Source organism: Danio aesculapii, chromosome 17, assembly GCF_903798145.1.
Source record: "Danio aesculapii chromosome 17, fDanAes4.1, whole genome shotgun sequence".
Lineage (NCBI taxonomy): Eukaryota > Metazoa > Chordata > Actinopteri > Cypriniformes > Danionidae > Danio > Danio aesculapii.
In genome coordinates this window covers 34,190,029-34,215,490 of record NC_079451.1, presented here as the reverse complement: position 1 = coordinate 34,215,490, position 25,462 = coordinate 34,190,029, and positions in this window count along the sequence as shown.

Sequence of the window (25,462 nt, the reverse complement as noted above, 5' to 3'; positions counted from 1 at the left end):
CCCCACAGGTCCAAAAACATGTGTTATAGTTGAATTTGGTAAGCTAAATTTGCTGTAGTGTATGTGTGTGAATATGTGTGTATGGATGTTTCCCAGTGATAGGTTGTGGCTGGAAGGGCATCCGCTGGGTAAAACATATGCTAGATAAATTGGCAGTTTATTCCACTGTGGCCACCCCAGATTAATAAAGGGAATAAGCCAAAAAGAAAATGAATGAATGAATGAATGAATGAAGGAATGAATGAATGAATGAATGAATGAATGAATGAATGAATGCTAATAATAATAACATTATACAAATGCAAATGAATAAACTGAAAACTCCCCCGAGATGAGGCATGGAGGCAGTGGTTTTTTTATGCATGTAGAAAATAATAATTTTTGTAACATTTTAATCCTATAATTATTTTCATATGTAAAGATATTTGTGTATTGCTGTACATCCTGTGTAAAGTATATTAAGCAGTGTAAGCTTTTAGGCAATGGTCTATTTCTGTTCTTTAAAATAGCAATGTGCCAATGATGCGCCTTAACACACCTCTATTTTAGACCAGCATTCCTATGAGTCCCCAAAGTGGCACAAATGGATTTGCTATTTAAACAACGTGGTGCAAAACATGAAAATTAGGGTTGCGCTTGTCTGAAAATAGCAACATATTGTGCCAAACATGTCTTGCGCCTTATTCCGCCGGGATGAGAGGGCCCATAGAGATGATCTGTGAGTATTATTTAAAAAAATAATTAAAATTGATTTAAACATTATCAATGCAAAATTTGACATATGGGGTAAAGTCACTACAATATGTGGATAAACATATATACATATAAAAAAAGCAAGCGTAAAGAAGTGAAATAAAGATGGTGAAACTATTGAATTCCATGACACATAAATGTCATTGACCCAAATGACAAAATGTCATGGTCTTTGCAATCGCACTGTTTTGCAAACTCTACTTTCTCATTGCACAACCAAGTATCTGCAAACAATTTCCATGAATCCTGAAGCATCAGCAAGAAATGAACTGAGTATGTGGATTTATTATAATATTTGCACCAGACATAACTCAACAGAGGTGTGGATGTGTCTTTCATACGTCTTTCTGTCAGGTCAAACTCCAGAGCGTCAGCACTCGCAGGTACACAACATTAAACAGCAAAAATACAAACTTCCTGCGCAGTTCGGGATAAAAAGAAGCCACTGATGACCTGAACATGTTTTATTCAGATCAGAAAAATGCAGAATCATTCAGATTTGGCATTCGATCGCATGGATTCCTGATGGATCGCAAATTAATCTGAGCAGGAATCACATCCTACGTGACATAATACGCCATTTGCGAATGCGCTTTCACCTAATGAAATCTGAAGAATGTTTGGTATCGTGAGAGAGAGCTGGCGTTAAGCTCTGGCATCAGCCTCCAATAACAATATCATTGCCATATTACACCAGTTACTTACTCATAGGGTGAGAGAGAGAGCAGGGAGAGCGTTTTTTAAAAATATACCATAAGCCGATCCAAATTGTGCATCGTTTTCACACAGACTATTTAAATAATTTGACAGATGCAAAAGTCAACAGCTTAATAACAGTCATGTTTGTTTTCTCTAGCAGTGGTTAAACAGCAAGTTTAAAACTGTTATATATAGAGGAATAGACGCTGGATTAACAGGCCACTTTAAAATTTTCAGTTTCTTTTCATTTACAGGATGTTACAGGGGGTTTTAATAGGTATGGGTTTTTGTAAAAATATTATTATTATTATTATTATTATTATTATTATTATTATTATTATTATTATTATTATATCAAATTCTGATATAAATTATTCCAAATCTCAATAAAAATATAAAAATTTAGATTTTTATCCCAAGAATTATTTTAGTAATTTATTATTATTATTATTATTATTATTATTATTATTATTTCACTGACATACATTATTTCAAATAAAAATATAGTCATTTACAGTGCCTCCGGAAAGTATTCATAGCGCTTCACTTTTTCCACATTTTTTTATGTTACAGCCTTATTCCAAAATGAATTACATTAATTTATTTCCTCAAAATTCTACACACAATACCCCATAATGACGATGTGAAAAATATTTTTAAATATTGTTGCAAATTAATTAAAAATAAAAAACCTGAAAAATCACATTTACATAAGTATTTACAGCCTTTGCCGTGAAGCTCTAAATTGAGCTCAGGTACATTCTGTTTCCCTTGATCATTCTTGGGTCAATTCAGTTTATTGGACATGATTTGAAAAGGCATACACCTGTCTATATAAGGGCCCAGGGTTGACAGTGCATGTCAAAGTGCAAACCAAGCATGAAGACAGAGGAATTGTCTATAGACCTCTGAGACAGGATTGTCTTGAGGCACAAGGCTGGGGAAGGTTACAGAAAAAACAGGCTAATACCATCCCTACAGTGAAGCATGGGAGTGGCAGCATCATGCTGTGGGGATGTTTTTTAGCAGCAGGAACTGGAAGACTAGTTAGGATAGAGGAAAAGATGAATGCAGCTTGACATCCTGAATAAAAACCTGCTTCAGAGTGCTCTTGACCTCCTGGGGTGACGGTTCATCTTCCAGCAGGACAATGACCCAAAGCACAACGCCAAAATAGATACAATAGTGGCTTCACAACAACTTGGTGAATGTTCTTGAGTGGCCCGGCCAGAGCCCAGACCTAAATCCTATTGAACATCTCTGGAGAGATCTGAAAATGGCTGTACACCGTCGCTTCCCATCCAACCTGATAGAGCTTGAGAGGTACTGCAAAGCGGATTGGGCAAAATTTCCCAAAGACAGGTGTGCCAAGCTTGTGGCATCATATATAAAAAGACTTGAGGCTGTAATTGCTGCCAAAGGTGCATCAACACAGTATTGAGCAAAGGCTGTGAATACTTATGTTCTGTACATGTGATTTTTCTGTTTTTTTATTTTTAATAAATTTGCAACAATTTCAAAAAATCTTTTTGCACATTGTCATTATGGGGTATTGTGTGTAGAATGTTGAGAAAATAAATGAATTTAATCTATTTTAGAATAAGGCTTTAACATAAAAAACTGGAAAAAGTGAAGCGCTATGAATACTTTCCGGATGCACAGTAAATATTTTTCCAGAATTATTTTTAGATATTATTATTATCATTAATGTTGTTATTGTTATTATTATTATTATTGTTGTTGTTGTTGTTGTTGTTAATATTATTATTATTATTATTATTATTATTATTATTATTATTATTATTATACATACATATTATTATACAATATTTCAAATAAACATAGTCATTTAGATATTTTCCCAGAACATTTTTGTTATTGTTATTATTATCATTATTATTATTATTAATATTATTATTATTATTATTATTAATATTATATAAAATTATGATGTGCATTAATTCAAATAAAAATACTGTCATTTATATATTTTCTTTAGAGTTATTTGTAGTTATGTATTTTTCTTTGTAAGATTTTCTTTGTAAGATTGTAAGATTCCACAAAAATTATAATTATTTTAACGGATAAAAATTAATCTGGACTATGATAGTGAAAGTTTAGCTTTGAATACAGAAATACATTTCAAAGCTCTTATAATAGAAATTATAACAGATATTTGATAGGAATTGCAATGTACAATTGGTACTGCATTTTTGCATACAATACAGCCATTTGTGCTGTATATATACTGCAGTTTTATTGAGTGAAGGAGACATTCAGAATCACAGAAAACCCTTACAGACCACAAACTTTGAAATGGGGTGTATTTATCACAACACAATTGCCTTTTAAAAATCACTGGTTGTGTATTTAATTTGCAAACATCATTATTTCAGCCCATGAAAGCCCGCTATTTACCTACAGGTGTTATCAATTGATTTTAATTTTGACGTTTTGGGGTTTTGTGTGGAAATGACAGAAAACGGAGGCGAGTCTGACAGCGGTTAAATTTGGAAGGTGTGCTGTTATCTCAGCGCTCAATAAACATTTGATCTTGGTTATACGCTCTGAATAACGGCATAAAGTAAGTCCTTGATTCTGCCTCTCATCTTTTGAAGTGTCCACTTTTCACTGCAGTTCTTTTCATCAACATTCTGCGCTCAGACAAAACACAAACACGCATACAGACACACACACACACACATGCAAACGCAAACTCCACTCCAGCAACTGGCTTCAAATCAAAGAGTAAAAGTTTGTCCACTTTGTCAATGTCATCATACTGCCCTCTTTTGTCAGTTTGTGTCTTGAGGAGCAGTGAGGGCCGGATCTGCTCTGCCTGCATTCTTCACACCAGTATTTAATGCTTGAATGGATGAATTCTCATGTTTAGAACAACACAGGATTGTCTCGGCTGATGGAATATGGTTTTATATTTATTTAAGGGTGTAAACGTGCATTCTGAGGAAACTCTAGTCTTGTGTGAGCAGGTGAAAAGAGGGAGGGAGAAAAGAGGAGTGAGGAACGACAGGTTCACACAGAAGCATTTAAAGAGCAGTTTATTGCATTTCTGTTGTTGTTTTTTTATGCTATAGACATGCATTCGGTTTTTCTGATTATTTTACTTAGTTAATAGGCATTATTGTAATTTTTAGTATGGAATTTAAGTATAAGAATTTACTAAATTGATTAAACTTAAATCTAGATGCACTAACCAAATACTAGTTTTGTATTTATATTTCCATCAGAACTGAAATTTAAATGGATAATTAATTCAAAAATAATTCCTCGTTTACTCATGCTTGACTTGTTCCAAACCATTTTTCTTTTACTTCGGTTGAGCACAAAAGAAGATATTTTGAAGAATGTTGGAAAGCTGTAACTGTTAACATCCATAGTGGGACGAACAAACACCGTGAGAGTCAATGGTTACAGGTTTCAAACATTATTCAAAATATCTTCTTTTGTGTTCAACAGAAGAAAAAACTCAAACTGGTTTGTATCAAGACAAGAATGTGTAAATGAGGGCAGAATTTTCTCTTTTTTGTGAGCTTTGGCCTCTTTTTAACATTATAGAAAAAGCACAATAATAGCTTATTGATAACAATGCAGATTGCTAATTGAAACTGACCCGCACTGTCCTCAGATCAGTGGTATGTAGTGTTTTCAGCACATGGATGTCCTGTGAAAGAGGGCTGCACTGTGAAAATCTCAACTGAGGAGTAGGGCTCCCCTAGTGCATATACTAGGGAGAGCATAAAGTTCAGACTGGAGACAACAGAGAAAATGCATTTATCATGTCTTAATATAATATAATATAATATAATATAATATAATATAATATAATATAATATAATATAATATAATATAATATAATATAATATAATATAATATAATATAATATAATATAATAATATATCCTTTAAAAAACTCAAATTGCTCAAATATCCAAATATAAGATTTAAATCTAATATAATATTTATCTTAATTCTTCAATTTAACGTCATATAAACTGAAATAACTGTACAATTTCATAATATATAATTTGAAAAATAATAATATAAATAAGTAGCTGAACCTTAATTATAACACATTTAGAGGATATTTTAATGTACAATGTGTTCTTATTTACTCAACCTCAGGCCATCTAAGATCTAGGTGATTATTTTTTCTTATCAGTGGGCCATTAAAACATTTTTTAAAAAATTATATCTGAAACAGCTTCATGGTGATTCATAAAATGCAAGTCATACATAATACAGCCACATGGAAAGTCAAACAAACATATACAAGCAATACAAACTTAAAATCTGAGACTCCTAATGGTACATTGAGATCTTATGAAGTCAAACAATCGCTTTGTGCAAGAAAGTTAACATTATTTACACCACAGTAAATCATTACAGCATTATATCATATATAGTCAACTTTCTCAGGAAAAAGTCCCAGAGTGATGCCTTTTGACTCCTTTGATTCTTTTGAATCTTTTCAGAAAACTGAATTAACCAGATCATTGGTTTTATCTATCTATCTATCTATCTATCTATCTATCTATCTATCTATCTATCTATCTATCTATCTATCTATCGATCTATCGATCTATCTATCTATCTATCTATCTATCTATCTATCTATCTATCTATCTATCTATCTATCTATCTATCTATCTATCTATCTATCTATCTATCTATCTATCTATCTATCTATCTATCTATCTATCTATCTATCTGTCTGTCTGTCTGTCTGTCTGTCTGTCTGTCTGTCTGTCTGTCTGTCTACCTACCTACCTATCTAACTAGCTAACTAGCTAGCTATCTGGCTATCTATCTATTGTTTTTAAGTCTTGTTGACTCCCAGAAAGACTATATATAAAGTTTGGGGTCAGCATGATATACATTGCTTTTCGTGCATTAAAAATCCCTGCATTAATTTCCAGGGATGGACACAATGTCAAAATCCTCTTACTGGTCATTTGTGTCTGGTAATGTCCCACACAGCCATAATGCCCTCAAATCCAGTTATAAAAAGCTCCTCTGGCTATTGGATTTAAAATGCTCGCAATTTCAATCCCATTCTGACCTCTCGTGAGATTTGGCCTTGTTAAATCACTTCATCACCTGTTTGTGTTTGGACAGATTCACTGTAATCACAATCATCTGTGCGAAACCATCATAGGAAAGTATAAAATAGGACGGAGCTGTTCGTAGATGTGGAATTCAGCCAAAGGAACGGCGCAGCGGCACGTTATACATAGAGTCTGGGACATTAGCAAGAGATTGCTTGTAAAGGTATGGGGCAAATCATGCTAAAGGCCTCGGGTGGGGATGGTGATTTCGGGTAGATGTACGGCAGCAGGCGTGTAATACAGCGGCTCTCCAACAGAGCTGAGCACACACTTTGAGCCAGTGTGTGCTTGACAACACTACAGTACTCAGACAAAAAGATTCTCCCTCCGCTGTCAAGATAACGCATTGGGCCCTTTGTAACACTGTGGGGCTATTATTGCAGTGATGTGGACTCCTCTTTGTTTATAGCACTTCAGACGCACAAAGCCAGAACTCATGCCACAGTTGTTTTAACATTACCAACACTGACTGAGGACTCCCGAGATTGACATTCAGGGATATTTCACCAGCCTCACAGCTTTAAAGTACTCGACAATAGATTTAATCAATCAATCAACTTGAGAAAGATTTCTTTTAATAATTTAACATCACTTACCATATGTACAGTTGAGGGCAAAATGATTTCCTTTCTGTGAAATGTTTATTCTTGAGGGTAGCATGGCTCAGTGGTTAACCATGTCGCCTCACAACAAAAAGGTTGCTGGTTTGAGTCCCGGCTGGGCCAGTTGGCATTTCTGTGTGGAGTTTGCATGTTCTCCCCGTGTTCACGTGGGTTTCCTCTAGGTGCTCCGGTTTCCCCCACAGTTCAAAGACATGCACTGTAGGTGAATTTAATAAACGAAATTGTCTGTAGTGTGTGTGTGTGTGTGAATGACTGTGTATGGGTGTTTCCCAGTACTGGGTTGCGGTTGGAAAGGCATCCACTGTGTAAAACATATGCTGGAATAGTTGGTGCTTTATTCCACTGTGGCAACTTCTGAAATAGACTAAGCCGAAGGAAAATGAATGAAATGAAGAGTTCTGATGCAAATACACCTGAAAATGAGCATTTTTCTTAACCTCCTATGTTTTTGTTCAGTTATTTCACTTTAAAGGTAATGAAAACAACACATTCTTTGCACTAAGAGTAAAATTACTGAAACTACACACAACAGCCTGAGAAAAATGCTCATTTTAGCTGGAATTTTCAGATGGCACTAAGAGGTTTTTGCATCTAAGCTCTTCAAATATTTCTCAAGTGATATTTAATGGAGCAAGGAAATCTTCACAGTATTTCCGATAGGATTTTTTTCTGGATAAAATCTTATTTGTTTTGTTTTTGCAGGAATAAAAGGCATTTTTAATTAAAAACAACATTTGAAGCTCAAGATTATCAAGCTTTTTTTTTGCAGAAAAAAAATGTCATACAATAACTTGCCTAGTTACACTAACGTGCTTAGCTAACCTAATTAATTTAGCTAATAATAATAATAATTATTATTATCATAATTCCTTACATTTATATAGCGCTTTTCTAGACTCTCATCCACCACCAGTGTGGAGCTTCCACCTAGATGAAGCGATGTCAGCCATATTGCGCCAGACCGCACACCACGCACTAGCTGATTGGTGGAGAGAATACGATGAAGCCAATTAGGATATGTGGATGGTTAGAAGGCCATGATGGACAGAGGCCAGTGGGCAAATTTGGCCAGGATGCGGAGTTAAACCCCTTCTCTTTTTCGAAGGACATCCTGGGATTTTTAACGACCACAGAACATCAGCACCTCGGGATTAACGTCTCATCCGAAAGATGGTGCTCACTGAGCAGTATAGTCCCCTTCACTGTACTAGGGCAATAAGACCCACACAGACCGCAAGTTGAGCACCCCCTGTTGGCCTTACTAACAACACTTCTGTCTCCCATCCAGGTACTGACCGAGCACAGCACTGCTTAACTTCAGTGGGTGACCATGTGAGAGTTGCAGAGAGCTAGCTGCCGGGTTAAATTAAGCCTTTAAATACTAGTGTCTTGAAAAAACATCTAGTAAAACAGATGTACTGTCATTGTAATAAATCAAAATAAATCAGTTATTAGAAATTAGTTATTAAAACTATTATATATACAGTATATATATATATATATATATATATATATATATATATATATATATATATATATATATATATATATATATATATATATAAATATATATTGGGGGACAGAATAAAAATTCAAATTTAACAGGAGGGCTAATAATTCTGACTTCAACTGTACACTAACATTTTACATTAAGGATAACATATTCACTATTCACTAAAGGTTTCTTATTACTCATTAGTTGAAATGTGGTTTATAAATATTAAACAGCTAATACTCCAATACTAAAAATAGGCAACTTAAGCTAATAGGCAACTGGCTAACGGTCAATATATTTCTGAAACATGCAGTTGAAGACAAAAGGGTAACACTAAGGAACAATTCACACCATTTACTTCTGGCTAATTACCAGCATATTATTAAGAGAATTAACTGTATATTAGCACTTATAAAGTATGATGTTTTATGATTTAAGTATGATAGCTTATTGAGCTAAAAGTCTTAGTTAATGATTTGTTAATGACGTGAATTGTACATTAAAATAAAATGTGACCGGATAAAGTATTAGCCCTCCTGTGAAATGTAATTATTTGAAATTTGAATTGTTATTTAATTCCTTAATTCCTATTTTCTTAAGCAAATCTTCTAGAGAATGTCTTATTTATTTTAGCTTGGCTAGAATAAAAAAAGAAAAAGAAAAAACTGCCAAGGTCAATATTATTAGCCCCCTGGAAATTTGTGTATTTTATTATTGAATGTTTTTATTTTTTAATTGGCTACAGCATAAACCAATGACTTAACCCAATTAACCTTGCTAGCCTAGCAATTTAAGCTGTATACTAGTATCTTGTAAAATAAATAGTAAAATATTATGTACTTTAATCACCGAAAAGGGAATGAGCTTTTAAAAAAAGTTATTAAATCCATGTTTAAAAATTCTTATTTGCGTTAAACGGCACTTTAAACGGCAAAATATTTGAAAAAAGAATAAAAATAAACTGTAATTTTAACTGTTTATTAAATAAATAAATAAATAAATAAATAAATAAATAAATAAATATATATATATATATATATATATATATATATATATATATATATATATATATATATATATATATATATATGTGTGTGTGTGTGTGTGTGTGTGTGTGTGATGTGACTTTATGAGTTAATATAATATTAATAATATAAATATAATAATAATTATGTGACAGTAATGATTTTTCAATAATAAATGTATTACTGGTACTAAAATTGAACTTTCTGTAATGGAAGAGGTGAATTACTCAGTATTTCCAACAGTTTTCATGGTCACACGCTCCTTCAGAAATCATTTTAATAGGCTAATTTGCTCAAGGAATATTTTTAGACATGCTAAATGTTGTGCTGTTCATATTTTTGTGCAACCTTTAAGTCTTTGATGAATCAAAAGTTGTGACGCTTTAAACGGTAGCGTGTATCAACATTAGTGGCAGCAGCACAGACAGTGAATAATATGTTCAAATATCACACACAAACTCTCAACGGTTCTGTTAAAAAAACGCCGTGTGCACAACTCTAATGCTCTGGAGATCAGAGAGATGACATTTGTGGTTGGAAAAAAAAATAGTGCTCTTTCTTTTCTCGATCTGTGTGCACGTGATATCAGTGACACTGACCTTTAACACACTGTTATTAACGCACAAGATGTTTTCATATGGCCTGGGTGTCATTTACATGATTAGAGACTATTTCACCGCTACACTCTTTCAGCTTTGAATTCCTTCAGCTTTGTGTTTCTCCGTGTACTTCATTACTTCATATCTAATACTATGCATTTCACACGGAGAGATTTTTATCCACGGCCTAGTTGCTCAAACAATTCCTTCTATTCAAGGATGTGCGATTGTTTACAGTGACTGCATTAGACAATATTCTGTATTCTCTTGATTTTACATTCCAGTGACATTTCATGGCTTGTATATTGCAGAATAAAGCAGATGCCATTTCACTGAGATGTTCTAATATACTTTATACATTAAAAATGACATACTGTAAACGCAAAATGCCTCAGAGAAGATCTATTATATGCTTATTTCACACAGCCACCATTTAAAAAAATTAAAGTGAGGCTGCGGTGGGAAGAAACCCAGAGTTATAGGGGTCTAACCCAATACTAGTCGATTGCTTGTCTGTGTTTGCACTCTGTAAACATCGGTGAAGTGCGGTCAACTGATTACCTTCACGGCCAATCACAGTAATTACTATTGAGCACTGGTGAATACTATGGCAAATCAGCTGTGTTTAAGAATGCGCTCAACAGTGCTTAATGTTAGCGGAAAATTTACATTTTGTTTTTTTTATTTCTGTACCAAAATTCAGTATCTTGTATAAGTCTAATATAGAATCAGTTGATTAACTTGAGTTTGATAAATAGCATCTAAAACGTGTGTTTGGGAATTTTTTTTTAGCTAACTAGTGCCGTTTCCCTTAACTTAGCTGAAAATGAGGTCTGATATCCCTTTTTATTTTCACTATCCATTTAGAACGGACCTTCGGGTCACTTGGAAGATGGTGAAATTACGAATTTGTGTCACTTTCTCTTCGCTGATAAGATATACAGCCAGGTACACAACGTTCCTGTGTGACTCAGGCGATTATTCCGGGTTTCTTTCAACCGCAGCCTCGATTTTGCTTTTAAAATGGCAGCCTCGTGAAATCAGTCTATAGCTTTTCAAATTTGCTTTTATTTGGGTATGATCATAAACACTTTGTTTTTGTGTGTTTCTTTAAATGCAAATGAGCTGTTGCTTTTCAGAAGAGGGCGGAGCCTGTACACACTATACTGATACTCCAGGAACTAAAAAATAAGCAAATATTATACATTCAAAATGTCAGAAATAACCAGTAGTGGATTAAAGCTTTATATGTTCAAACCAGAGTCAGACAATGATGGAGAGAAGGAGCTTAGAACTTATAGACTGAGCAAGGCTTAGTGCAGGGTTCCTCAACCACGTTCCTGGAGGACCACCAGCACTCCTGGTTTTGGATGTCTCCTTTGTCTGTCACAGCCATTTCAGCTATTTCAATCTCTGCTGATGATCTGAATCAGGTGTGTTTGGTTAAGGAGACATGGAAAATGTCCAGAGCTGGTGGTCCTCCAGGAACGTGGTTAAGAAACACTTGCTTAGTGGATATATGTGTGTTGAGTAAAGTTTACTCGCATGTTACTCTCCTTATCTTAATAAACAAATGGAAAATAATCCATCACCTGACTAATTATGAATTATCCTGACAGTGAGTGTTTCAGGAGTCTGCTATATAAAGAAAAGCATAACAAATGTCCTGTTGTTGTGTAAGAGTCACCGTAGACTCTCATCATCTGAACTGAGGACATTATATTATCCATAAATGTCCGTTAAGTGACTCTTTCTGCTATACAGAAATGGTGGCACTGTGGGAGGAAATGTGCAGATTTGGGGGTTCCCAATAAATGTTATTTGTAAGTCATTTAAAACATAATTTTCTATCATATTTTGTATGGTGAAGGTTTAACAAATACAATTTAATGCAAATATTTCCCCCACCTCAATCATAGATCAGTAAAGCAGTCAAGTCAGATGAATAATCTGTTTTAAAAAGGAATTTGTTTATTATTTTTAGTTGTGAACACATTTTAAGCAAGCAAATAACTTATTAAATTATAAAGATTACATTAAGATTTTAAAAAAAATGAAAAACAAGAATGAGATATATAATAAAAAGACTGCAAAATAAATAAATCAAAATACAAACAGTGCATATTAGGACTGTTGGACCCCATGGCTAGAATTGCTTGGGACCACCGAATCACCAAATCTGCCCCTGGTAATTAATAAAAAAATCCACTTCACATCACTAGAAGAGAGAGATCTGAACAGTATATTTTTCCTCATTCTTGCAGAGAAAGACTCTCCAAAACAAAGCAAATACGTTTGTCTTTTCTCATGTTTTCTGGGTTGGCCCCTGATTATAGGTCTTAAAATCTTTTACAAAAGTCTTTATTTTCATGATATTTTCATGATATGTCTCCTTTATATTAAAATCAGATGAAGGTCTGATCAAATCACAACCTGCTCAGTAACTCAAACCAAGGTTGTACAAGATTGTCAGGAATGACGTTGAAATGACTGCCCATTTCCAGCGTTGTTACATTATATGACTATTAGCTTACTGATTGCTGCATTGATAAGATAGCAGTGAGTAACATGGATAAAAATCTTCCCCGCTGTGATTCATCAAGCACACACAGCTCTTACCTTCTCATAGTCTCTGTCACTCTCTCTCCCCTGTGTGTGTTTCATGTTTTAATATCCATTAGCATGGAGGGTCAAGACAATTTCCTTCATAATAGTAAATGAATTATGTAGGAATCAGTTTATATTTACGATATAGCATATAGAACTTATGAACACCACATATAAATCTTCAGTCAACAAGGTTTGGCCATATTTCAGGTATATAATGTAACAGGTCATGCTTTTTTTTTTTTTTGTTTAAGTTTAACTTATCTATATTTTTGGCATTGCTTATTGTTTCATCTGTTGTTATATATTTTGTAATGCCATCAGCTCAACCCAGGCCCCCTTCTGAAAATGTTCCCCTATATACATTTCTGGAGAGCGCCAAACCCCTGGAGGTATGTTTTTTTGCAGTTTTTGTTTTCGCAAATCCACCAGAGGCCGCTGTGTACACTTTTCAGATCTCAAATTTCTCTCGCGAGTGCCATTCATGCCTGCTGTTCTTGCATATATCCATCAGAGGCCGCTGTTGACTGACTGACTGATCAACTGACCCACTGTCCTCCTTCCCTAAACCCAACCAATAGTGTTTTCAAAAGCACTGATTGACCCGCCCACCCACTTCCCTAAACCCAACTGACAGTGTTTTCAAATATAATACAGAAAGAGAAAAGTCCTCGCCTGATTTTTACCACGTTTTCAGATTTTACCACATTCTCACACTGTTATTTACTTGTTTATTTTATTTTTTTGGCTTCTGTTTATTTCTTACCCGCTTTCTGGAACCGTTCTTTGCCAGACTCAAGCCCCATCATCGTGGTCAACTCCTCTCTGCGTCTCAAGTCTGCCGACATACATGGCGAACTACAGGACGAACTGGTAACAGTGGGAAAGCCGTCTATGAGGAGGTAAATGGTGATCTGGTAAGCACGAAACGGAACGACGTCAAACTGCCCCGTAGCGTTCATTTTAAAGACATACGTAAATGCAGCCATACGTACTTCTGGCTACATAATTCGTGATCTCCAGAAATGTATTTAGGGCTACGTTTTCAGAATGAGCCTATGTTGCATTAGACAGATGCTCTGATTTTTTACTTGTTTTTATTTTCATATACTGTGGTTTTCGTTAAAAGTTTAAGGTTTTAATAACTTGGTGTGTCTTTGTCATTTTTGTCAAGTTTCAATTTAAATAGGTTAACAAAATAAAAACAAGAGAGATTTCATTGACAATTACTTGAAATTAATGTACGGATACTTGATTTTTTAATTGTAAAATATACATATATTTTCTATTTTTCAGTATCTTCTGTTTTATTTTAGGTTTAGTTAAAGTTATGTTTTGTTGTTGTGTTAATTTTGTTTTGTTTTTAAATACACGCTAAGTTTTACAGCAGATTTAGTTAACACTGGCTGTTTCTCAATATACGTTCTTGTCTTCTGTACTTGCGTTCTTGTGTCCTTGTGAAACATCAACCGTCACCGAAGACCTGTTCCAATTCAAAGTTTACATCTTGCCAAGCACAGATAAATATAACCGGATGTGTACGTGCTCCACCCCTTTTGTCAAGGATGCATTGATAGGTGACTTGTGCGAACTTTCGAAGCGCAGGTATCCCAGAGTGCATTGCAGCCTAACCAGCAAATGCTAACGGCAGACGAGAAAACCTGTAGGGTTTGTTATTTTGTTATACGGTAGTGTTATTTTGTTACGTTTTATAATTGTCTTTAATTATGTTACTGTGTTGTATGATGTTTGTCTTTGTTTACCAAATTGTCTGACGTTATCTTTATTTCTTCCATCTTGTACTTTATACTTGTTTAATGTTCATTCTAGTTTACTAAATCTGATAATCAAAGACACAAGTCTGTGTAGAATAACACATTTTACTTCACATTTATAGTAATTCATGCTTACATTTTCTTAAATCAAAAAAAATTATTTATAATATCAATCTAATTTTAATTATAAGGCCGTGCTTTTTATAAGTAAATCATTTTATTGTTATTGTACACTGAAACTGATGAATACATGGTAAGGTATGACGTTATAAAATACACTGCTGTTCCAGTTGAAGAAGTACCGACTTGTGTCCTCACGTCCTCGGGAGTTCAAGTCTTTTCTTGGCAAGTCTGAACTTCCAAGGACGCAACTACTGTTGCGTATTTGGTATTGAGAAACAGCCCAATAATCTGTTCTTTCTTCTTCTTCTTCTTCTTCTTTTTCCTCATCCTCTTCCACTTCCTCCTCTTCCTCATTAAACAATAAGGTCCATTATATATTATAAAATCCACAAGTAACTAATAATGACCTATACAATTGTTACGTTTTTTATGTTATTACTCTTGAAATATGTCCATTAGTTACTATAAATTAATGCATAACTGACATCAACTATTTTTACAGCATTTCAAAACTTTAGCATTTACAACTGTTAATTGTTAGTTGACATTAGCTTATTACCATTAAACAATATTTGTAAATTGTTAAAATTAAAAATGGCATTTTATGTTAAAATTAATGTCAACTAAACTTATTAAATGCTCAAGTATTGTTCATGTTGGAAGTACTTTGCATGTTTACTAATGCAGTTAACTGATGTCATCATGAAATCTTATCAATAACTGTTAGCATTTTTTTTTTATTTAAATGTTGTTTTTAATATTTTCCCAGTTGTTTTAATGATACAATATTATGTTGTTCAGCTCCTAAAAAGTCCATGTTTTTAAGAAGAATCGCATATTCCCAATGCAATATTCTTCCACATCTGAAGCTCACTGTATACACAAACAAATCAGCTTTCCCAATGAAAATGGCCATCTAATTACTTTCCAGAAGTTGTGTCTTCTATTCAGAAAGTAAAATGAAAATACAGTTTCCATTCAAGCAGCTCTCGTTCATTTCGATTTATTCCTGAAAGCTTGGAATCAGTCAGAACAGGCCTTTTGTAGTGAAAGACTACATTGATCATACATTGTCATAAAATCACTTACTTGTCAAGGTAATTGCTCAAAGTTTCACTTACAGCGCTGATCTTTTCTTCCACACACTGTAACCACAAAGAAAAAAAAAAACAATGTTGTCACAATATAAAATATATTCATTTTCATTCTGTGCTGCAACACTTGGGTTTCTGTGGTGGAAAAGTGTAACCATTAAAATGCCAACAAAAGGATTTAAATGCAGCACGTATTATATATATTACAATATTATACGAAAATCTGATTGCACAAGAGACTGATGAACGCTATATACACATCACACTGTTTAGAAAGTTGAGAATGTTGTTAGAAAATAATTTGAAACATTTAAATAACAATTAAGCTGTTGTTATTATTCATTTAAATAATTATTATTCTTCATTTTCATCGTAGTTATGGTTAGGCCCACACGGAATCTGCACAATCAGAAATCAGCAGATTTTTCAGCCCATCATTGAATCTGTTTATATACCAATGTAAATATGTGTAAATGTATATTAATTCGGTTTTTATTATTGTTATTGTTTATATGATTTATTGGTCACACTTTACAATAAGGTTGTATTAGTTATTGTTAGTTAATGCATTTACTAACATGAACAAACATGTTAGTTAACCTTAATTGCAGTTATTCATCATTAGTTCATGTTAACTCACGGTGCATTAACTAATGTTAACAAGCACGAACAATGCATTAATAATGCATTAGTAAATGTTGAACTATGATTAATAAATGTGGTACAAGTATTGTTCATGCGTACTAATGAACCTTATTCTTAAGTGTGACCGATTTATTCATACAGTTTGTAAAGTAATATACTCTGTCTTAATATATGAGTAAATATATGAGAGACGTGGATTTAATTGTATTTGCATAGTAAACATAAAAGTAAGAAAAAGTTATTTTTTATTTTTTTATTTCATGTTTTAAAATTAAGTTAGTATACTCCCAAAATTCTTCCATTTAACCCCACAGATTTAGTGCAAAATTCTAGAGGAAGGAAAAGTTAGCCAATCAGAAAATAGAAAAAATAGAAATAGAAAAATAGAAAAAAATATCTGCATATTCTGTCTGGCTATGATTATGGTTAAATGACTTTGTTGTGTGTTTTTGTAATCTTAATTATTACTTTTATAAAATGGTTCAAGTTTCAAATTGTAAGTATACTTATATTTTCTATTTATCAACATTTATAAATTTTTTTTTATTAAATTAAGTTGTTAAGTTTAAGTTAAGTTTAATGATTGTTAGTTCATGTATTTCTTTACAGCATAGGTCTTAAACCTCAACTCAACTCCTGAAGGGCCGCAGCTCTGCACAGTTTTGCTCCAACCCTATCAAACACAGCTGATCCAAATAATCGAGGTGTTCATAAGAGTCTTGAACATCATCATTAGTTGCATCAGATGTGTTTGATCGAGGTTGGAGCAAAACTGTGCAGAGCTGTGACCCTCCAGGAATTGAGTTTGAGACCTATGCTTTACAGTGTTATTTTATTAATTATTTTATTTATCAATAAAGTACAAATGTTGCTTTAGTAATATTTTAAATGACTTTTTATTTTTATTTTACTTATATTTTAGTAGTTTTTCCATAGTTGTACATTTTAAATGTTGTTAAAGTTAATAAAATTAATTGTGTGTATTTTATTATTATTTATTGGAGCTTTAGCTTTTTTATTTTCAGGAATAAAATCTAAATTGAAGGCCTAAATGTGTTCATTTAAAGGGCACCTAGGTTAGCCCTTTTTTCAGATTTAATATAAGTGTTTTGCGTCTCCAGAATGTTTCTGTAAAGTTTCAGCTCAAAACACCCATCAGATTTTTCATTATATCTTTTTGATATGATTATACACGTGACTACCGGGACATGTTAATACACGCAGCTGTCAATCCATTCGGTTGGCGGGGGGACCGCACTCCTACGTAAAGTTGCGGTCGATCTGAAAACCTCTCCAATTGGTCCACCGTTTTTATGTTCCTAAATTGAAAAAAAAGGACTGGGTGTGTTTATATCACCCCAATATGACGGTCCATACACCATACATGCACATATGTTTGTCCAAACAGCTCGAAAAGTAGATTTTTCACCATAGGTGCCCTTTAACTTCATCATATATACAGTTGAAGTCAGAATCATTAGCCTCCCTAAATTATTATAAATTATTCTTCAGAAGAAAAAAATATTATCAGACATACTGTGAAAATTTCCTTGCTCTGATAAACATAATTTGAGAAATATTTGTAAAATATATCCCCAGTACTGAATGTTGTGTGTGTGTCTAACAATATAGTGGGCAAAATAAAACTGAGTTGCATTAACCAGTGGTAAAAAAACGTCTCAATCTGTCCATTCAAAACCTTTAATGAAGCATAAGCATTCTGCGTTCAGGTACTGTACAGAATAAACTGATCAGTCTGTTAATGTGCAAACGTGACCACAGCTCTGAACAGACGGAAAGAAATGAAATCAGACATTTGATAACTGTACAGCCATTGTTCATGTACAGCTCTACAGCTCGACTGAGAGCCGAGACTGAAGGTTATAATTAGTAGTTTTCTCACATATCTTGAGAACATATTAGAGACGAAAAGTCACTTGTAAAGACCCACTTGAATAGCACTCAAAATTTGTCTCTGTATGAGCAATTTAATAGCTCATTTGAAGCTGTTAACCCAGGTTAACATTACATGTGCATTTCATCATGCACTGCATTAAACTCAACTTGTAAGGCCAGGGATTCCTTTCAGGAAAATCTTTGACAAATACAATATAACATCTCCGCGAGTTGACAGGTGGAATATAAACATTTAATGGATTGTGTGATGTTTGTGAATGTTTAGATTGAAGGCACAGTGAATGAAGCCAGTAGAAGAGCTGTGTAAATCTGGGCCGCTGTGGAAAAAGCAATGCTTATGCAAGAATCCAAAACTTCTGTCTTGGCACTTGTCGCAATATAATTAAGTTAAAAAAGAGCTTCGTAATAGATAAAAAAATATATAAAAACTTTGTGTTGAATCAACAGCAACTCACTGGCAACAGAAAATGTTAACAAAATAATTTAATTTAATTTTAAATTAATATTTTACTAAAATAACTATCTAAAATATTTAATTGCAGACAATACAACAGCACATCATCTTTAGTGTTCCTCAGATTTTTCCATTTTTTAATAAACACGTATACCAATTTTGATTCTTGCAACACATCTCAAAAAAGGTTGGAACAGTAAAGAATTTACCACTTTGTAATGATATAATTTAGTCTCACAACACTTAAAAAACGTTTTGGGACACTAAGTGATGAAGTGTTTCAGGTGTAGTTTTGCCCCATTCTTCCTGCAAACAAGTCTTAAGGTGGCAACAGTATGGGGTTTTCGTTATCGCATTTTGTGCTTCAAAATACTCCACACATTCCCTATTGGAGACAGGTCGGGACTGCAGGCAGGCCAGTCAAGCACCTGTATCCTCTTTCTCCTCTGCGAAGACTTTGTAATGTGTGCAGAATGTGGTTTCGCGTTGTCTTGTTGAAATCTGCATGGGCGTCCCGGAAAAGAATGCAGCATATTGTGCTCCCAAATCTTTGTACTTTTTCAGCATTATTGGTGCCATCACAGACGTGCAAGTTACTTTTGCCAAAAGTAACCCCATACCATGACAGGCTCTGTTTGCTTGTTGCTGGTAACACTCTGGATAATCATTTTCATCTTTAGCCCGGAGCACACAGTGTCCATTTCTCCCCAAAACTACCTGAAATATTGATTTATCTGACCACAGTACACATTTCCATTGTGTGATGGTCTGACCAAGATGCCTTCGAGCCCATAGAAGTCGACAGCGCTTCAGGACACTGTTAACATAGGGCTTCCTTTTGGCACATGACACAGTTTTAACTGACATTTGTGGATGTAACTGCGTATTGTGGTACTTGACAAAGGTTTGCCAAAATAGTCATGAGCTCATGTGGTGATATCACTTGTAGATGAATGGTGATTCTTGATGCAGGGCCACCTCAGGGATTGAAGATCATGGTAGGGTAGGGATCAGAGATTAGGCTTGTGTCCTCGTCCTTTATGCACTGAAATTCTTCCAGATTCCTTGAATTTTTTCATTGTTATGCACTGTTGAAGGTGAAATATCCAAATGTCTTACTATTACGGATGTCCAGATCCGATCACGTGATAGGAAATCGGACCCAATCACGCAGTTTCAGACTCGATCAGAATCGGACATTACCTCCCGATCAGGACTCTCTTTTTTTTAACACATCTATAGTTATGTGGTGGCACAAGAGTTATTATCTGGAGGTATTATAAAGTGGATGATGATAACATTGCCATAGCAAACTGTGAGATGTGTAAACTTGGGATTGCAAGAGGTGGAAAGGAAAAGGCTGTTGTTTAACACAACAAAAAACAGAGTTGTTGAATGTTAAAATAAGGTGAATTAAATTAAAAATATAGGAACATCTTGGATCTGTTTCTTCGCTCTTCTTTATTATGCACTGTAGAAGTATCGAATCAGGTTTCGGAATCGGTAGATACTCAAAATCAAATGACTCAGACTCGAGGGGAAAAAAACCTGATGGGGACATCTCTACTTCCTATCTTTCTTTGAGGAACAGCATTTTTAAACATATCAATCATTTTCTCACATATTTGTTGGCAAACTGGCGATCACCGGGCCATCTTTGCTTCTAAAGGACTAGACCTTTCTTGAATTTTGCTTTTGTAACTGACCATAATTACAATCACCTGTTGACATTACCTGTTTCAAATCACATCATTATTTAACCACTTTACCTGATTACTTGCCCTAAACTGCTCATGTCACAACTTTTTTTTTTGGTGTTGCAGGTCTGAATGACAGGAAGGCATATATATTTACAAATGAAATGAAACATGAAATATTTTGTGTTCATATTGTCTGCAATGAAATACAAGTCAAAGTAAATTTAGAAATCACTACTTTATTTTTTATTAGCATTTTCCACACTGTCCCAACTTTTTTTCTGGGGTTGTACTACAGCATTTATTCATCCTTGTTAGCTTTAGTTCATAAAAAATACAGTTGTTCATTGTTAGTTCTTGTTAACTTACACTGCATGTTGACAACCAATGGACCACTATTTTAAAGTATTACCCAAACTTATTACACGTTTACCAGACTAAATATACTGAGGCCCAGTCTGATAGAAATGCAGCCAATATTATTAAACACAATGCAACATAAGAAATATTGTATAATGAAAATTGACAGTGAAATCAACTTCTTTAGGAAGACATCACTGAAAATACTGACTTGTGCGAATATGACATTTCATTATTCACTGAGCTAAAAGGCTGAAATATGGCAGATACAATAGCGCAGATATACATACAGTTGTACATAATAAATAAATGTTCAAGGTTGAGTGCTTTTAAGTTTCATTTACTCTGTGTTAGGTTTCCATCTGCCTCCCCTTAAACAACGCCAGCTCCTCTGTTCACATGACAGGTGTGTGTGTGTGTGCGTGTGCGTGTGCGTGTGTGTCTGTGTGTGTGTGTGTGATTGTGATCAGCACCTCAAAAACAACCGACATCCAACTAAACCCCGTCAATTACAGACCTCTATTGTCTCTCTTCCGCACTGCATTTACAGCACAAGTCGAACACATTTCCATTCTCATTACAGAGAAAACCACACATGTGCACAGCGCACATTTAATGTACAAAACAAAACTTTCTTCAACTATTTACACTTTATGTGCTATAGGGATTTATTCTTACTTTGATTCTTTTTCTTTCCTTTTTTAAAATTCAGCTTTTTATGTCTTATTGGTTGTCATTTACGGTTTACTTTTTTAAAAAAGCCTCTGTTTTCTGTTTTAAACTTTTGCAGTAGTTTATATAGTACTTTTTTAACTCAAAAATTGATACATCAAAACTGCAAATATATATATATATATATATATATATAATAAAATCTGAATTATTTTAAACATTATATTTCTGTTTAACGGAGAGCAGATTTTTTCAACACATTTCTAAACATAATAGTTTTAATAACTCATTTATAATAACTGATTTATTTTTTCTTTGTCATGACGACATTAATATTGTACTAAATATTTTTCAAGACACTTCTATACAGCTTAAAGTGACATTTTAAGGCTTAGCTTGATTTATTAGTTTCACTAGGCAGGTTAGGGTAATTAGGCAAGTTATTGTATAACAATGGTTTGTTCTGTAGACTATTGAAAAAAAATATCGCTTAAAGGGGCTAATAATTTTGTCCCTAAAATATTTTTTAAAAAATTAAAAACTCCTTTTATTCTAGCCAAATAAAACAAATAATACGTTCTACAGAAAAAAAAAATACTGTGATTATTTAAAAAAGAAAAAAATTCAAATGGGGGGCTAATAATTCAAGTTCAATAAGACTTCAACTATATATATTACACTTACAATTTTTAAACCTCTAACTAAAGACTCAAAAATTGCCTACATTTTCTGTTTTTATTTTAAAAATGTTTTAATCAGTATTTTATTAATTTTGTAGTGTGTTTTTGTAATGTTTTGTAATTTTTGTTTTAGTTTTATTTAAAGATTTATAGTACATCAAGTTGTATTACTGTAGTTAATGTAATTACTCGAACGAGTTGTTTAGGAAAGATACTAAGTGTTTTATTAATTTCTTACTAATTTATTCTTATTAATTTATTATATTTTGTTGTGTTTTTGTAATTTATTTGTCCTTTTATTGTTCCATAATAAATCAAGTTGTATTAGTTAATGTAATTAGTTGAACGATTTGTTCAAAATTCTAGTTTAGAAAGGAAGGAAAGGATTGAATGAATGAATCATCAAACCAATTCATTTTAAAAACTGATTAAAATGAAGACTGATCTAAGATTTGCATATAATGTCGAGAGAAGATTATTAAAGATTAAATTATGTGATGCATGAAGGAAAAAAAAAACAAGTTTGCTGTAAATCTCCAATCATCCAGGTATGATAGCAGTGTAAAATAGTTAATGTATGTGTATTGCATATTCTTAGCATAAAAATGTCTGAATAAAAAATAAATGTATTTTTCACATAATTGCGTAATGAAAACCACTATATTATATAAATTAAACTACATATTTTTGTGTAATTTCCAAAAGTCCACATCAGTATTAACACACAAACCCACACATACTGTATTAGTGCAAACTGTAACAGCATTGATCTTTCATCTTTTTTCAAATCTCATACAACCCACTGTGAATTATTACTGCATAAGAGACGAATTCAATCCGATCTGCACAACAGTTGTTTTATTGCAGCATGCCTATCTGATATAGTTGTTACTGCATTTAACCCTGTGAATATTCAGCACACTGCGATGCTTTCTTCTTCTTTTTTGTATACAGCATTTCTCAACCACACTACAGCTGCATGCATGTAGATCACACACACACGCACAGGTCAAATGTGTGCATGCATGCGCTTCACTTGCACCAAAACTAACATTACACCAGGAGCGGCGGTTTATTTTATAAAAGACAAGATAAGCCCTATTCTCTCTCTCTTTCTCTCTCTCTTTCTCTCTCCCTGACACAAATCAGCACGGTTAGAATAAACTGCATAAGTTATCAGCTCCTTGGAAAGCAAAAGGGAGCCCAAAAAAAAGAGAGAGGAGTAAAAAAAAGGAAAAAGACTTCTATCACTTAATGAAAAATAGCTTTCCTTTTGGACAGAACTTCATAGGCTGCAATCAAGCCGCGGCCCCCTCTTCTTGACGTGCAATCGAGGCAAATCAAGTCAGCATCTATTAATAATATTTCCCTGGCTTCTTTCATTCCAGCGCATGTCCTACGACTGTCAGGGCGCGTGATGGAGCACTGCCTTTATCTCTGCTCAGGCCTGCTCTGTCACTGTGATAAACAATTCTAACAAGAATCAGAATAAAGATCTTCCCAGTAGACTCCAGGAGATAGAGGCCCTTTTTTCTCATTTTCTAGACGGCAAAATTTAATCTAGTGGCTGGGCCCTTTTTCTCCCCTCCCTCTTTTCGCCGCTCTCTCTCTCTCTCTTTTTTTTTTCCTAGCGTCACATTCAAAGAGATGCAAATTTATCAGAGCTGGGACCTGATGGACTGGAAGCACTGCGTGAATGTCAAAGCCATGGCTCTGGAAGTGAACACACCTCTGGCTAATGAGCGGAGCCGCTTGTGTGGGGCCCCCATGTATGTCTGGACCACTGGCCCCGGCTAGAGATAAAGATAGAGATGGAGTTTGATTGACGGTAATAACTGACTGTGCTTGCTTGTAAACGGGGATGTTTCAAAACATCTGGTCTTATATTTAGATTTTAGTCTCTAAAGTTTTGGATGTAGTCGACGTCAGTGATTCAAGTATGTAGGGAGTCAAGCATCTAATTGATTATAGTATACAAACTGGTAATTAAAGTTATTGGTTAAGCACAAATATTGGCTGGTAAGTTTCTGACAATATAATAAGCTTAAATAATAATATCACGGTTTCACGGTATTGTGATCACTGCTCTCAAATTTGTTCTTTTTTAATTTCTGGGTAAAAAAAAAACTTTTCCCCCACTGAACACAATATATTTTATTTTAAAGAAAACGTTTAAAGTATTTTGGAATAGTAAACATGTCAGGCTAAATAATTCAAATAAATAATTGAGATCTGCTCTCATCATTAGTTAAAAAATACAGATTTCTTTACAAGATATTAAAAAAAATAAAACACACACACACACTTACATACCTTAGGAATGGTATAACAGACATTTTTAGCAGTTTTAAAACCTTGACCTATCCAAACCACGGTAAACCTTGAAACCGGTTATTCCATGCCTAGCGTCCACAAAAAAAATGAGGAAATAAATCAATAAAACAATAATAATTACTTAAAAAAAATTACATTGTAACAAAATTGAAGAAATAGTGTGATGTTACAAGTACACAGTACATTTTATTTGTTGAATGACCAAATAAAATTATAGGTGAAATTATTGTACCTTAATTGCCTTCATGTAATATGTAATTTTGGTCACACTTTATTTTGATGGTCCGTTTGTTGAATTTAAGTTACATTGCATTTACATGCCAACTACTTCTTATTAGATTATAAGTAGACTGTTAGGTTGGGGTTAGTGTAAGTTGACATGTACTTCCAAAGTTTCTTATAGTCAGTTAAATGTCTGTTGAATGAGCAGTATCAACAGATATTAAGCAGACAGTTTACTAACACTCAAATAGACCATCAAAATAAAGTGTTACCATCATATATATTTTTTTTCTTCTTTTTTTTTCTTCCTGCAATTGCTGTATAATAAAGAAAAGAATAACTAATTTCTAATAATTAATTTCTTTTGTATTTTTATGGTGAGAGTGATTAATCTGCTTTTGTTTTTATTGCTTTTCAAGATTAGTTTTAGCATAAAGATTAGTTTACTAAGGAAGTCAATGGTTACAGGTTTCCAGCTTTCTTCTAAATATCTTCTTTTGTGTTTAATAGAAAGTCACAAGAAACAAGAAGTCACACAGCACTCAAAACAATGTTTGCTATTT